Here is a 13131-nt window from a genome sequence, read left to right as displayed (position 1 = left end):
GGTGTAGCTCAAAGTAAGAAAATAGCTTTTTACCCAATAACAAATACTCTCTCTGATCATGATAAATAGCTAGTAGGAGAAATAACATAGTGCATCAGTAAAAATCAGTTATAATAATTATTGATTCCAGGACAAAGGCGTGTAAGAATAGTTTCCAGGAAATGACCTGGAATGATATTTATAATGGATCAAATGGCAAAGTAAAATTTAATCTATTCCCTGATAAATTCATATCATTATTTGAAAATAGCTTTCCACTTAAGCTCATCAGAAAGAACACTAAACAGTCATGTAAAAAATTATTGATCACTAGAGGGATTAAAGTACCTAGTGAAAGGAAAAGGGAAATGTAACTTTTGCAAGAACAATTAGGGATCATGTAGTAGGTGCACACTACCAAAAACTGCACAAAATTACTAAGAACGTTTATTTAAAAAAATCAAGGAACATGCACATAATGTCAGAAATCAGTATTTCTGATAACAGACTTAAGGCTATCTGGAACATAGTGAAACAAGAGACAGGACAATCAGACACGGAAAAGGCTAACTTCATTATTGAACTGAATTAAAGGGTTATAAATGATGACTCATGGGTAGCAAATATATTTCGTAATCATCTTATGAATAATGTCACGTAGAAGAAGGTATAATTAGATGAATGACCATCACTAACTTCACTTAAGGAAGGTTTATTCAGCACTTACACATAAGAGCACGCAGCAAACTGACTCCGGCCCGAACACATTTACAGAACATTCCAGTACAATGATTCTTGACATTTGTGGATACTTCTAGGATGCACTCAAAGACGAATATAGAAATTAAAATTGTACAGTCCTGATGAGTTTTGATCTCACAACCCTCCATGCAACTGTTTAGTATCAAAACAGTACGCCAGAGTGCTACTCAACTTCTTCTCCGACAATATGGCAGAAAGCACAGAGACAAATAGTTCAAGAGAAAAATCACAGCAGCATGTCGAAAATGTAACTCTCATAAATTTCAATTATATAAATGTATCATCAACTTCTCCTTCTGAAACTAAGAAAAATTATACATTCTCTCAAAAATAAAAGCTCATCTGATTTTGATGGTGTTTCCAATAGAATGCTAAACGTTTGTTTCCATGTAATAACACCAGTCTTATCTGAAATATATAATGTATCACTAACTTAAGGCATTTTTCCAGAGAAACTGAAATATAGTGTTGTTAAACACTTAATGGAAGGTGATAAGACAGATGTCAATAACTACTGAGCTGTTTCACTACTGACATTATTTTCCAAAATTTTTGAGGAGGTGATTTATTCTAGAATAGTATATCACCTAAGCAACAATAATATCCTCAGCAAATCACAATTTAGCTTTCAGAAGGGTTGCTCTACTGAGAATGCGATTTATATGTTCACTCACCAGATTTTGCAAGTATTAAAAAATTAAATAGCGACAATTGGTATTTTCTGCGACCTATTTAATACATTTAAGTGTGTAAATCATAATATTCTCCAAGATAAATTGATGATGTAGTCAACCAGTGGATAATGTCATACCTAACCAAAAGAATGCAGAAAACTCTGCTTAGTAATTCTACTAATAATGGTTGGTTTGGGCGAGGAGACCAAACACATTAGAGAAGGATGGGGAAGGAAATTGGTCTTGCCCTTTCAAAGAACCATCCTTGCATTTGCATGAAGTGATTTAGGGAAATCACGTAAAACCTAAATCAGAATGTCCAGACACGGGATTGGACTGCCATCCTTTTAAATGTGAGTCCAGTGCACCACCTCACTCGGAATATTGAGGGGCATAATTCTGACTGGTGAGGAATCGCATATGGGATTTTGCAAGGCTAAATATCAGGTTCACTATTGCTTCTCTTATATGTAAACGATCTTCTGTCTAATTTATAACAAGCACAGTTAGTCCTTTTTACAGATGACACTAGTATTGTAATCAATTCAAGCATAAATATAGTAACAGGATAAATGTTAAAAATAGTTTTTAAAGTCTCAATGACTGGTTTTCTGCGAATGATTTCACCCTCAATTTTAAAAAGACATAGCATACCTAGTTCTGCACATCTAGGGTACTACAACAGATAGAAGTGTAACACATGGCGAGGAAACAATAAATAGGATGGACACTTCAAAGTTCTTAGGTGTCCATATTGATGAGAATCAAAATTGCAAAAAGTACATTTTTGAAGCTCCTAAAGCAACTTAGTTCAGCCACACCCCCCCATAAAAATTAAAAATATTAAGTGTCATGTAATATTTGTGTCATGTAATATCTTGTATAGACACCTTTTATTAACCTGTCACATTCCAATTCATTACGAAGTGTTGTATTAATGATCTATGGAATAAGTACTAATCTAATCTAATCTTAGAATTATTTGCAAACCTTGGGGAGACGCAAATCAGTAAGCTGACATATTTTGCATATTTTCTTTCAGTGATTTCATATACAATAATGTTTTGGGAAAGAAAGTATCATCAAGATTTTCTAAAGTTTTTGAAAAACGAATGTACAAAAAAATTATGGACTTTATTGAAAATAAAGATTTACTAAGTTTAGCTCAACATGGGTTCAGAAGCAACAAATCTACTGAAACTGCAGTATATGATTGCATAAATGCGCTATTAGAACTGTTAGACACAAAACAACCCATAACAGGCATATTTCTGGATCTGTCAAAGGCTTTTGACACTGTTGACCACAAAATAGTACTGGAAAATTAGAACACTATGGTATCAGAGGAACTGCAAACAACTAGATTGCTACATTCCTAACCAATCGGATGCAGAGAGTCAGCATGAAATATACTAATAGACAAAGCAACTCAATAACCAAAATACTATCAAGTAATAAAACTGTAATGCAAGGTGTTCCACAGGGCTCAGTATTGGGACCGCTACTTTTCCTCCTGTATATTACTGACTTGAGCCTGAATGTTGATGCACACAAAACAATAATATTTGCTGATGACACAACTGTACTCCTCAAAGGGGAGAATACAGAGGCTGTGCAAAAAGCTGTGAACTTGGCCACTGAACAACTCAGAAACTGGGCTAAAATCAACAGATTAACTATCAACATCAAAAAAACAGCTTCCATGAACTTTCACACAACACAAAATACAAATTCCTCTCAGCCAGTTCCTGGGTCTGTGGGTTCAAGATAACCTGAAATGGAATACACATACAGGAAAGGTAAATGCCAGGATTTGTACTGGCTGTTATGCATTGAGTGTACTGAAAACATGTGCTAGCCTGAAAACATTAACCAGTGCGTACTACACTTACATACAAGCCCACCTAAAATATGGTGTAATATTCTGGGGAAATTCTCCAACTGCTCTGAGCACATTCAGAATCCAGAAGAGAGCAATGAGGATTATTACAGGGAGCAAACCCAGAGACTCCTGCAAACCCATCTTCAGAAAGTTGGAAATCCTTACACTGCCTTGCCTCTACATTCTTGAGACTCTAAAATTTTTCAGAAACAACATAGTGCCAACTGACCCCAGAGTCGTAAAAAATAATGAAATACATGAACACAACACAAGGAAAAACGCAAACCTGCATGTTATACGTACAAACACTCAACTGTGTAAAAAGGGAGCTTTCCACATGGGCCTCCAACTGTTCAACAATCTTCCCACTAGTATTAAGTCCATCGAAGACAACATAACATTTAGCAAAGCCATGAAGTCATATTTGTTGTGTCACTGTTTTTACCCTGTAAATGAATCCTTAGCACAGTAATCTTGATGTTTGTGTTAAATTGAAAACACTGAGCAATATAATACATTAGGATACTATAGGCCTATGTTAATATATGTTAACAATGTTAAATGATATTTTCCGACATCTGCAACAGACTGTGTACCATCAGATCACATGGAATAAATAAATATATGAATAGATGAATTGCCCAAAAACATGCTGTAAGAATAATATGTGATGCTCACCACAATCATCTTGTACACATCTGTGAAATGAGCTGGGCAATCAACTACAGCTCAAAAATGATGTACACAATTACAATACCAGAAGGAAAAGTGCCATTCATTACTCTACATTAAGGTTCTCTCTAGCACAAACAGAGGTGTACAATACTGCAACAAAAATTTTTGATCTCTTACCCATTGATATAGAATGTCTGGCAGACAGCAAAGTAAGATTTGAAAACAAACTGAGAAAATTTCTCCTTGACAACTCCTTCCATTCTGTAGAAGAATTTCTATTACTCCAATGTGTAAAAGATGGTCGGTAGGACTTACTAACTCACAACATCTGTATATCTTTTTCCTGTTAGGAAAAAAGTTAGAAATGTTCAGAATGTAACCATATGTACAAATTCATTTGCGTGTGAATGTAAAATGACTCATTCCACATCAATAGTATCTATCATGCAAAATGACCGATGGAACACGAAACTAACACATTTTCAGTCTACTGGTGGCCACCATTTGACTGTCTACAAACAAGTTTCAGCAATAGGCGACTATGGTCTCTCATAGTTTTTCACTTCAGGTACTCGCATTGGAGAAAATACTGTTATGTCTGTGTTCAAACTTGTGTTGCTGAAAAGAAAATGTAAACAAAGAGTACTAAATATGAAGAATGATATAAATAGTCAAGACAGTGGTTCATTAAGTGAACACAGTCTTCAATATTTCCAGGGTGAACAGACTACTGGCGAAATAGTTCAAGGATGGACATGGAGACATAAATATCTATTGCCTATAGTAACTCCTTATATAATATGGTAAAAAATATTTGAATTAGACGAGCAATTTCAACTCATGAGCGGCTAACAATGATTGCTCACAAAAGGAAGAAGTTCTAAGGATTTAGAATTTTCGACTGCAAATTTCAAACAAGCATTGAGTGAAATAACATATGGTGTTTAAAAGTGTCATATTTGTAGACGAAATATTGATTAAAACTAGAAAAAAGACCCGATAATTATATGTCCAGAAACCAATACCTGTTGTGATATTGACCATTTTATGTGTGATGAGTAATGTGTAGTACTTGCAGATAAGTCAGGATTCATAAGAGATGGCATAGTAAATTACTACAACATGTATGTGTGGGCAGATACAAATCCTGGAGTAACCATGAAGGTGAGGCATCAGGATTGCTTTATTATTAGTGTATGGACAGGAATTATCGCTGCCAGACTTAGTGGAGCATATACTTGACCAAACGAATTTACACGTGCTGTGTATCACATATTTCTGTGTAATGAATTACCAGTGCTATTGGAGAACGTCACTTTGGTAAGAAGACACTGACTGTGGTATATGCACGATGGGAAACCACACCATTTGCTATGGATCATATGACAACATCTCACCGTAATGTTTCATGGGTGACGGATTGGCCGAAGTGGTCCAGTAGCATGGGCTCCCCATCCACCAGACCTAAGTCAATTGGATTTCTGACTATAGCGACACTTACAGGTATTAGTTATGCGCAATCTATGAACAATGTTTAGACATTACTGGTGCATGTGAACAATGCATGTGATGCAATTTTAATGGATTCAGATATATCTGAAAAAGTGTGTGATTCACTGTGAAGATGGGCTAAATGACGTGTAAAAAGGGTGGTAAAGACTTTATGCCTATACTTTATGTCACAGACAGGTAAGAATGGGAGGACAACAGATTGTGCAATAATGTAATATTGGTTTCTGGAGATATCGTTATAGGATCTTTTCTTCTAGTTTTACCACTAGTACCTCTCATAGAAATTTGTGACACTTTTTTAAATGCCCTGCATATGCTGCTCTGAAGAAAGATTTGGTATCAAGATGCTTCAAATGGCTCTGAGCACTATGGGACTTAACATAAGGTCACCAGTCCCCAAGAACTTAGAACTACTTAATCCTAACCAACCTAAGGACATCACACAAGATAAATATTAGATACTAGTCATTAGCTTTCACCAGTGACATAATGTTAATAGATGCTGTTACATCACCTTTTGGTGCATATTTTCACACTTTGGTTGATAATCGAACTAACCAACAAATGTGAAAGGGAAAAACCTGGCTGTGATGACAGGCAAATATCTAACTTAGCCCACTTGACAAAAATCATCACTGATGTCACATTATAGTTCACATGATTCCGACATTTGTCGCATGTTTACTACATCACTGGTCAAAGCTGAAAACTAGTATCAAAGATTCCTCTTAACCAGGATTTCATAAAGGCAAGTAATGTAACTCGATTATATAACATACCAGTTGTGGGAAGTTATAGAAAATATCTGGACATTTTTAGATGCATTTGGAACTCTGTATATTCTAATAAATTGTAGGAGTTATGTTTTACTTTGTTTCTGAGTGTCTGTAGATTCTGAGTCACATGTCACGTTTCTACCAGTAACCTATTGTGGATTTTTCTACCAGAACATTAAACCCCATTCTGAACTCTTAGATTGGGATTCACAGTCTTTATCGAAAGTTTTACTTCTAGTATTGTGGTAGTGAATTCTACAGTTTACCCTTGGTTCACTCTTGTAATGAACTGCATATTTCACTATGAAGTGAGTGTACTGACAAAGAGTTGTAAGATTATCTATGTCCCTGAAGGCATTGCTGCAAGATATTCCGTTATCAACTCAGCACAATATTCTGACTGCAATATTCCGTAGAATACATACTTTATTTTTATTTTTGCTACACTGCCACATGGCTTAAAACACTGTTTACTGAAAATATATAGAAATTCCTTACGCATTTCAACATAATCAGAGATTTTTAAGTGCAAAGTAATCAGATCTGAGAATTTTTGTTATTATATTGATATGCTGGTGTCATGTCCGTTTGATGAAATTGCTTCTAGCAGTAGCATCTAAGTGAGGAACTGGGTAAACGTGTATTAATATCTGGAGCCCTGTCCCATAGTTGCTACATCTACTGTATTTATCTCACAGGTAAATAAGTAACAATATTTTTATGTACAAGATAAACATTAAACATTGTTTTACATGAGGCATCTTCATTGGAACCACTATATTGGGAACAATAGTGATACTACAAATAAGATACACAAAATGAATTAGTGGTAATGCAGTGTCTATCATGAATAAAGTATCTGTTTTAATTGATTCAACTATGGGCATTGGTGAAACATTGTGTACTGTATTAACTAAATAAACCACAAATTTAGCCTCGTTTCACAAACTTTATTATTACTGTATGACATAGGTTTGCGATTATAAGCTCATTTTCTAATATATGAGGTGGTTATAACTAAAGTACAGTTACTCACAGAGTTCCAGTGTTGGCCATAATTACAATACGCACAGCAAAATTTGGTAAATATGCTAAAGCATTAATGTGGACCCAATTTACACTGGAAAAGAAATTAGTAGTAGTAGTAGCTTTATTCATCCATAGATCTCTTTTTACAAGGATATAGGACATTTCAAAGTATTTACAAGTTAAGACCAATTTAAAATAAATATATGCACATACATTTACTGACTTCTAGTTAGAGACAATCATTAGATTTACTCCTGGTATATAATACTTTTTCTAGAAAACCTTATTAAATAATGTAATGCCTCACTGTTCACTCATATCTTACTATCAGTCACTGCACACACTATACACACACTTTTACATAACACTTCATTCACTACACACACAAACACACACACACTGGTGATTTCTGGGCCATTTTCTGTAGTGCAGCTTCCTATTCGCTATTCTGAAAAACTGAGTCAGCATCCCTCTATAATTAGTGAAATGTTGAGCTCAGAAAGACGAAGCGGTGTTACTACGGTGCTATTCATAGGTTCGGGGTAAGTATTTCTAGAAAAGGGGAAAAAATGAAAAAAAACATAGTGTGAAGGAGTTATGTGGAATGTTGGACATTTTATAATCATTATTGTTATTTATTAGTATAACTTTTTTTACCAAACCTCTTCTCTGTTTAATCTAAGTAATCCTTCAATGTATAAAAAAGTACAAGAGGTACTTTTCTGCTGCCTTTTTAAATAAGTGTATTTTTTCAATTTCTTTAATCTCTTTTGGTAATTTGTTGTACAGTTTTATTCCTTGGTAGAAAATGCTGTTTTGAGTTTTATGTTTATTTTTTCTTGGTAAATGTAACTTGAGTTTATCTCTTGTTCCATGGTCAGTCCCCAGCAGGTACAAGTCTGGTGCTGTGAATACAAGAAAGAGGCTTAGAAATGTTTCCATATGTAACAGATTAGGAGCGAGATGTGGGCAGAAAAGGTGAAAAAGGTTATGAAAGCCTAATGTTTATTTTATTATTGACTGTTATGGCTTGTTCCCGTGTAAATCGATTTCGCATTAATGCATTAGCATGTCTACCAAGTTTCACTATCATGCAATGATTACAGGCCACACTGGACCTCTGTGAGTAGCGGCCCTTTAATTATAACCACTCAGTACAACTAAGGCCTAAGTTGACAACCAAGTTAAGATAGGAAGCTTCTATGTTCAGTGAAGTCCGTGTTCCATGATTGACTGAGAGATCTGACGTCATGCTCATTGTGTGTACGTCACATCACTTGAAACTGCAGATCGGGAGCGAGTAACTATTTCAGACGATTTTAATAATTCTTGACTGTATGTTTAAATGCATGCAAGTTCTCGATAGCACACAACAAAATTAAGACCTTTGTTGACTACCTTCTCAATCAAATATTGATTTCCCGCAGGCCCTGCACGGAGCTGAGCGTTCGCAAAGTGAGTCAGACAAGACTTCTAGTGTGACGTCCATAGATCGTTGCATGGTCCGTAAATCTCGTTGGCCCCATGGCTGATCAATACGACATCATCGTTTGGTTGAAGTTGTCACGTCTTTCCTTCGTTGACTCATTTAATAATGGCATTCGTGTCCACAAAAAAATTTATAGTATTGTATTACATGCAATCCAACGAGAGGAAGCATAAAAAATGGGAACAGTGATACAAGGAAGTGTGAAATTAATTTAGGTTTTTCTGTCGCACACATAGCTTCTGAGGAAGTCAGCGGTAATGAGTAACAAGCTTAATTTTTGGGAAAAAGAAGTACAACAACATTTCACGATGTTCTTTACAGCTAGTGACACACGACGCCCTTCTTATTATATACTTGGTTGCAGGATACTACCCGTCCGCTTCGACCTGTGACGTCGTTGCACTGTGCCTCGATGCGTTGTGTGACGTCATCGAGCCGTGGCGTCTTTATTTTGGAGTGAAAGTGAAATAAATGTTGTTGTAGAGGGTGTGGTGTATGAAGAGGTGGCGTGATCCAGTGGATTAATTATGTGGTGGTTATGTGTTTGGAAGGTATGTCATTGCGTTATTAAGTATGCTACAGTCATCATGATGTGGAGTGTACGAACTTACGCGGCGGCACAATGAAATATATTGTGCAGAATTTTGTCACATAAAACAGACTATGAAGTAAAGTTTAAACTGTACTCATAGGTGTTTGCGTAACCAGCGTGAGTAAATGGGTCAATGTTCTTAATTAAATCATGGGAGAAGTTAGATGGATCAATTTTTATTAATATATCAAATGAGCGACTGTATGATTAACAAACATTGATCCACCTACCATCTCCTATGTTTAATTAATAAACATTGATTGATCTACCTTCTCCTATGATTTCATTAAAAAACATTGATACACTTGAGAAGCTTTCTATTTTCTTGAGGATTCCACTGTCTTGTCCTATCGGACTCATCATTCATCGTGTTCACTTCCCATGATTCGCCACGAATACAGTAACCAACTGCAACTTGTGATGGAGAAGCCACTGATATTGTAAGAGTACTTTTACTCTAGGGTTGAGGTATATAGGTGAACTGAAGAATGGGGTACCGGCTTGTGTAGTTGTGGCGAGGGTTTATTGGTATCCTGGCCTATAGTTGAGCTATACATGTGAACTGGAGATTGCGATACCGGCTTTTGTAGTTGTGGGGGTGGGGGAGTTATTGGCATCATGGCCTATGGTTGAGTTATACATTCTGAAGTGCCAAAGAGACTGGTATAGGCATTCGTATTCAAATACAGAGATAGTATGTAAACAGGCAGTATACAGCACTGCGGTCGGCAACACCTATATAAGACAACGAGTGTCTGTCGCAGTTGTTAGACCAGTTACTGTTTATACAGTCGCAGGTTATCAAGATTTAAGTGAGTTCGAATCTGGTGTTATAGTCGGCACACGAGCGATGGGACACAGCATATCCGATGTAGCGGGGATTTTCCCATATGATCATTTCACGAGTGTACTATGAATATCAGGAATGTGGTAAAACTTCAAATCTCCAACATCGCTGTGGCTGGGAAAGTATCCTGCAAGAACGGGACAAACGACAACTGAAGAGACTTGTTCAGCATGACAGAAGTGCTACCCTTCTGCAAATTCCTGCAGATTTCAGTGCTGGGCCATCAACAAGTGTCAGTGTGTGAACCATTCAATGAAACATCATCGATATGGTCTTTCGGAGCTGAAGGCCCACTCGTGTACCCTTGATGACTGTACGACACAAAACTTTACACATCGCCAAGGCCTTTCAACTCTGATATTGGACTGTTGATGAATGGAAACATGTTGCCTAGTTGGACGAATCTCGTTCCAAATTGTATCGAGTGGATGGACATGTACAGGTATGGAGACAACCTCATGAATCCATGGACCTTGCATGTCAGCAGGGGACTGTTCAAACTGGTGGAGGCTCTGTAATTGCGAGGGGTGCATGCAATTGAAGTAATTTGGGTCCCCTGATATGTCTAGATACGACTCTGACAGGTGGTACATCCTGTCTGATCACTTGCATTCTTTTATGTCCATTGTACATTCCGATGGGACTTATGCAATTTCAGCAGGACAATGCAACACCCCACACATCCAGAATTGCTACAGAGTGGCTCTAGGAAAACTCTTCTGAATTTAAACACTTCCGCTGGGCACCAGACCACCCAGACATGAACATTATTGAGCGTATCTGAAATGTGCTGTTCAGCAGAGGTCTGCACCCCCTCATACTCTTACGGATTTATGGACAGCCCTGCAGGATTCATGGTGTCAGTTCCCTCCAGCACTACTTTGGACATTGGTCGAATCCATGCCACGTCGTGTTACGGTGCTTCTGTATGCTCATGGGTGTCCTACACGATATTAGGCAGGTGTACCAGTGTAGTGCATGGAGATTGGGATGGTGCGTTTTGTATGGTTTTGTTTTCTTCAGTGTTGCGTTTGGAACGTTGTTGTTGTTCTTATTATTTAATTTTTTATACTGTCCCCATCTTTTTTGCCCGCGGTTGCCCCATAAATTTATTTGGGTTTAGTCAATGTATTGGTTCACGAGGTAGTTGTATATTTGAGGGTGTTATGATTGAGGGTCGAGTAAGTTTCACGCTACTTTTAGCAGGAACTGACGCAATCGTGACGTAGTGGAGCTGTGATGGTAAACAGAAATGAGGCTATCAATGTGTTGATCGCTAAATCGCTGAACTGGTGTTCATAGATGTGTTACTGACAGGAGAATGTGGCAGTTGTAGTGAGAACTACTTACAGGAATGTGTTTGTGGTTGTACAAAGTGTGAAATATTTGTGACAAAGAAGAAAATGAATGTTATTGCTCATCGTTACACTCGCAGTGGAAATCACTACATATTCGGAAATAAACACCCAAATATTTATTTTATCCTGCGTTGTTTAATCAGATTTAAATGTTATATCAAAATATTCTTGTATTACATTCATAAAAAAATCAAAATAGCAAGTCATGGGATACAAACCTACATCCTTCGACTCCGTAAACCTCAGAAATATCCATTATGATAAAGCTTAATCTTACGATTTTTGTCTTAAGTCTTGGTTACCATAATATTTCTTCAAGCCTGATGCCGTGTTATTAACTGGCATTTCAGACTCTAATGGTCATGTGGGATCTCTCAGATACAAAGCTATGTATTCTTTATTCCTTTGCATAGTTGTGGGAGTAGTGCCAGTCATGCTGTGATTTTGCCCGCTTCAGGTTGATCAATGTGAGGCAGTTTTTTATCTCAGAGATACCACACGACCATATTATCATGTAGGTCTAATGTGCCAGATTTGCGAATTTGATGCTTGATGTAGCTCATTTACATAGTGATGTTTTTCACTTGTTGTTATTTACTCGCCAATAAAATACCATTGGCAAATACGTATTCGTATCCAACAGATAGAACGTGACTCCATATGTCACACCTGATATGTCTACTGTGTGTTTGGCTATCTATGAATGTTTTGGATAATAACTTACTATCATCATCTTGTTACACAACAAAGAAATATAATTTTAATAAGCCTGCTAACAGTGAAAAAAATATATGAACTCCTATTTGATGGATGTGACATGAGACCTAATGACATTTCTAGTCTGTCAGGATTCACAGGTCCTTCAGGCCTGGTGACAATCCTACCGCATATAGTTTACACTGCACCAGAAGAAGACTGTGACATGCATGAGGAGAAAATAATCGAAGAAAGTCTGTATTGTTCAGAGACAGAGAAAAGCAGCACAGGTGTCTCATTTGATGGCGAAGAGGCGTTTCCAGGAAAAAAAACTATTTATCGTACTTCGAAAAGGGGAAACATAATCTAGCATCCATTTTATAATATGCATGATATAGGAATTGTCATATAGAATGAGAGGATGAGAGAGAGAGAGAGAATGATTTATATTTTTAACAATTAAGGGAAATAACATTTTCTTAATTACACATTACATATTTTGTCTTCTTTTTACACCCAAGATGAAAAAAAATTACAAGGTTTATACAAAAAATCCATTAAGGGAAATAACATTTACTTAGTTACACTTAAATATTTTCTTAATTACACATTACATATTTTGTCTTCTTTTTACATGCAAGTTGGAAAAAACAAAGGCTTCTGCAGAAAAATCAAAAGATGAGCACTATCTGTTTAGATTGCAAAGAGATTCATCAACATTATAGAAACTTTGACCTAATAGTATCCTCTTTAATTCTTTTTGACATATATGTAAGTTTTGTAATAGTTGCCTCTTTAACTCTTTTCTAAATATAGGTGTCTTGAACGATTTTTATTTCTTTTGGTAAGGCATTGAACAT

The sequence above is a fragment of the Schistocerca nitens genome, chromosome 3, assembly GCF_023898315.1.
Source record: "Schistocerca nitens isolate TAMUIC-IGC-003100 chromosome 3, iqSchNite1.1, whole genome shotgun sequence".
Lineage (NCBI taxonomy): Eukaryota > Metazoa > Arthropoda > Insecta > Orthoptera > Acrididae > Schistocerca > Schistocerca nitens.
This window is presented reverse-complemented; position numbering follows the sequence as displayed.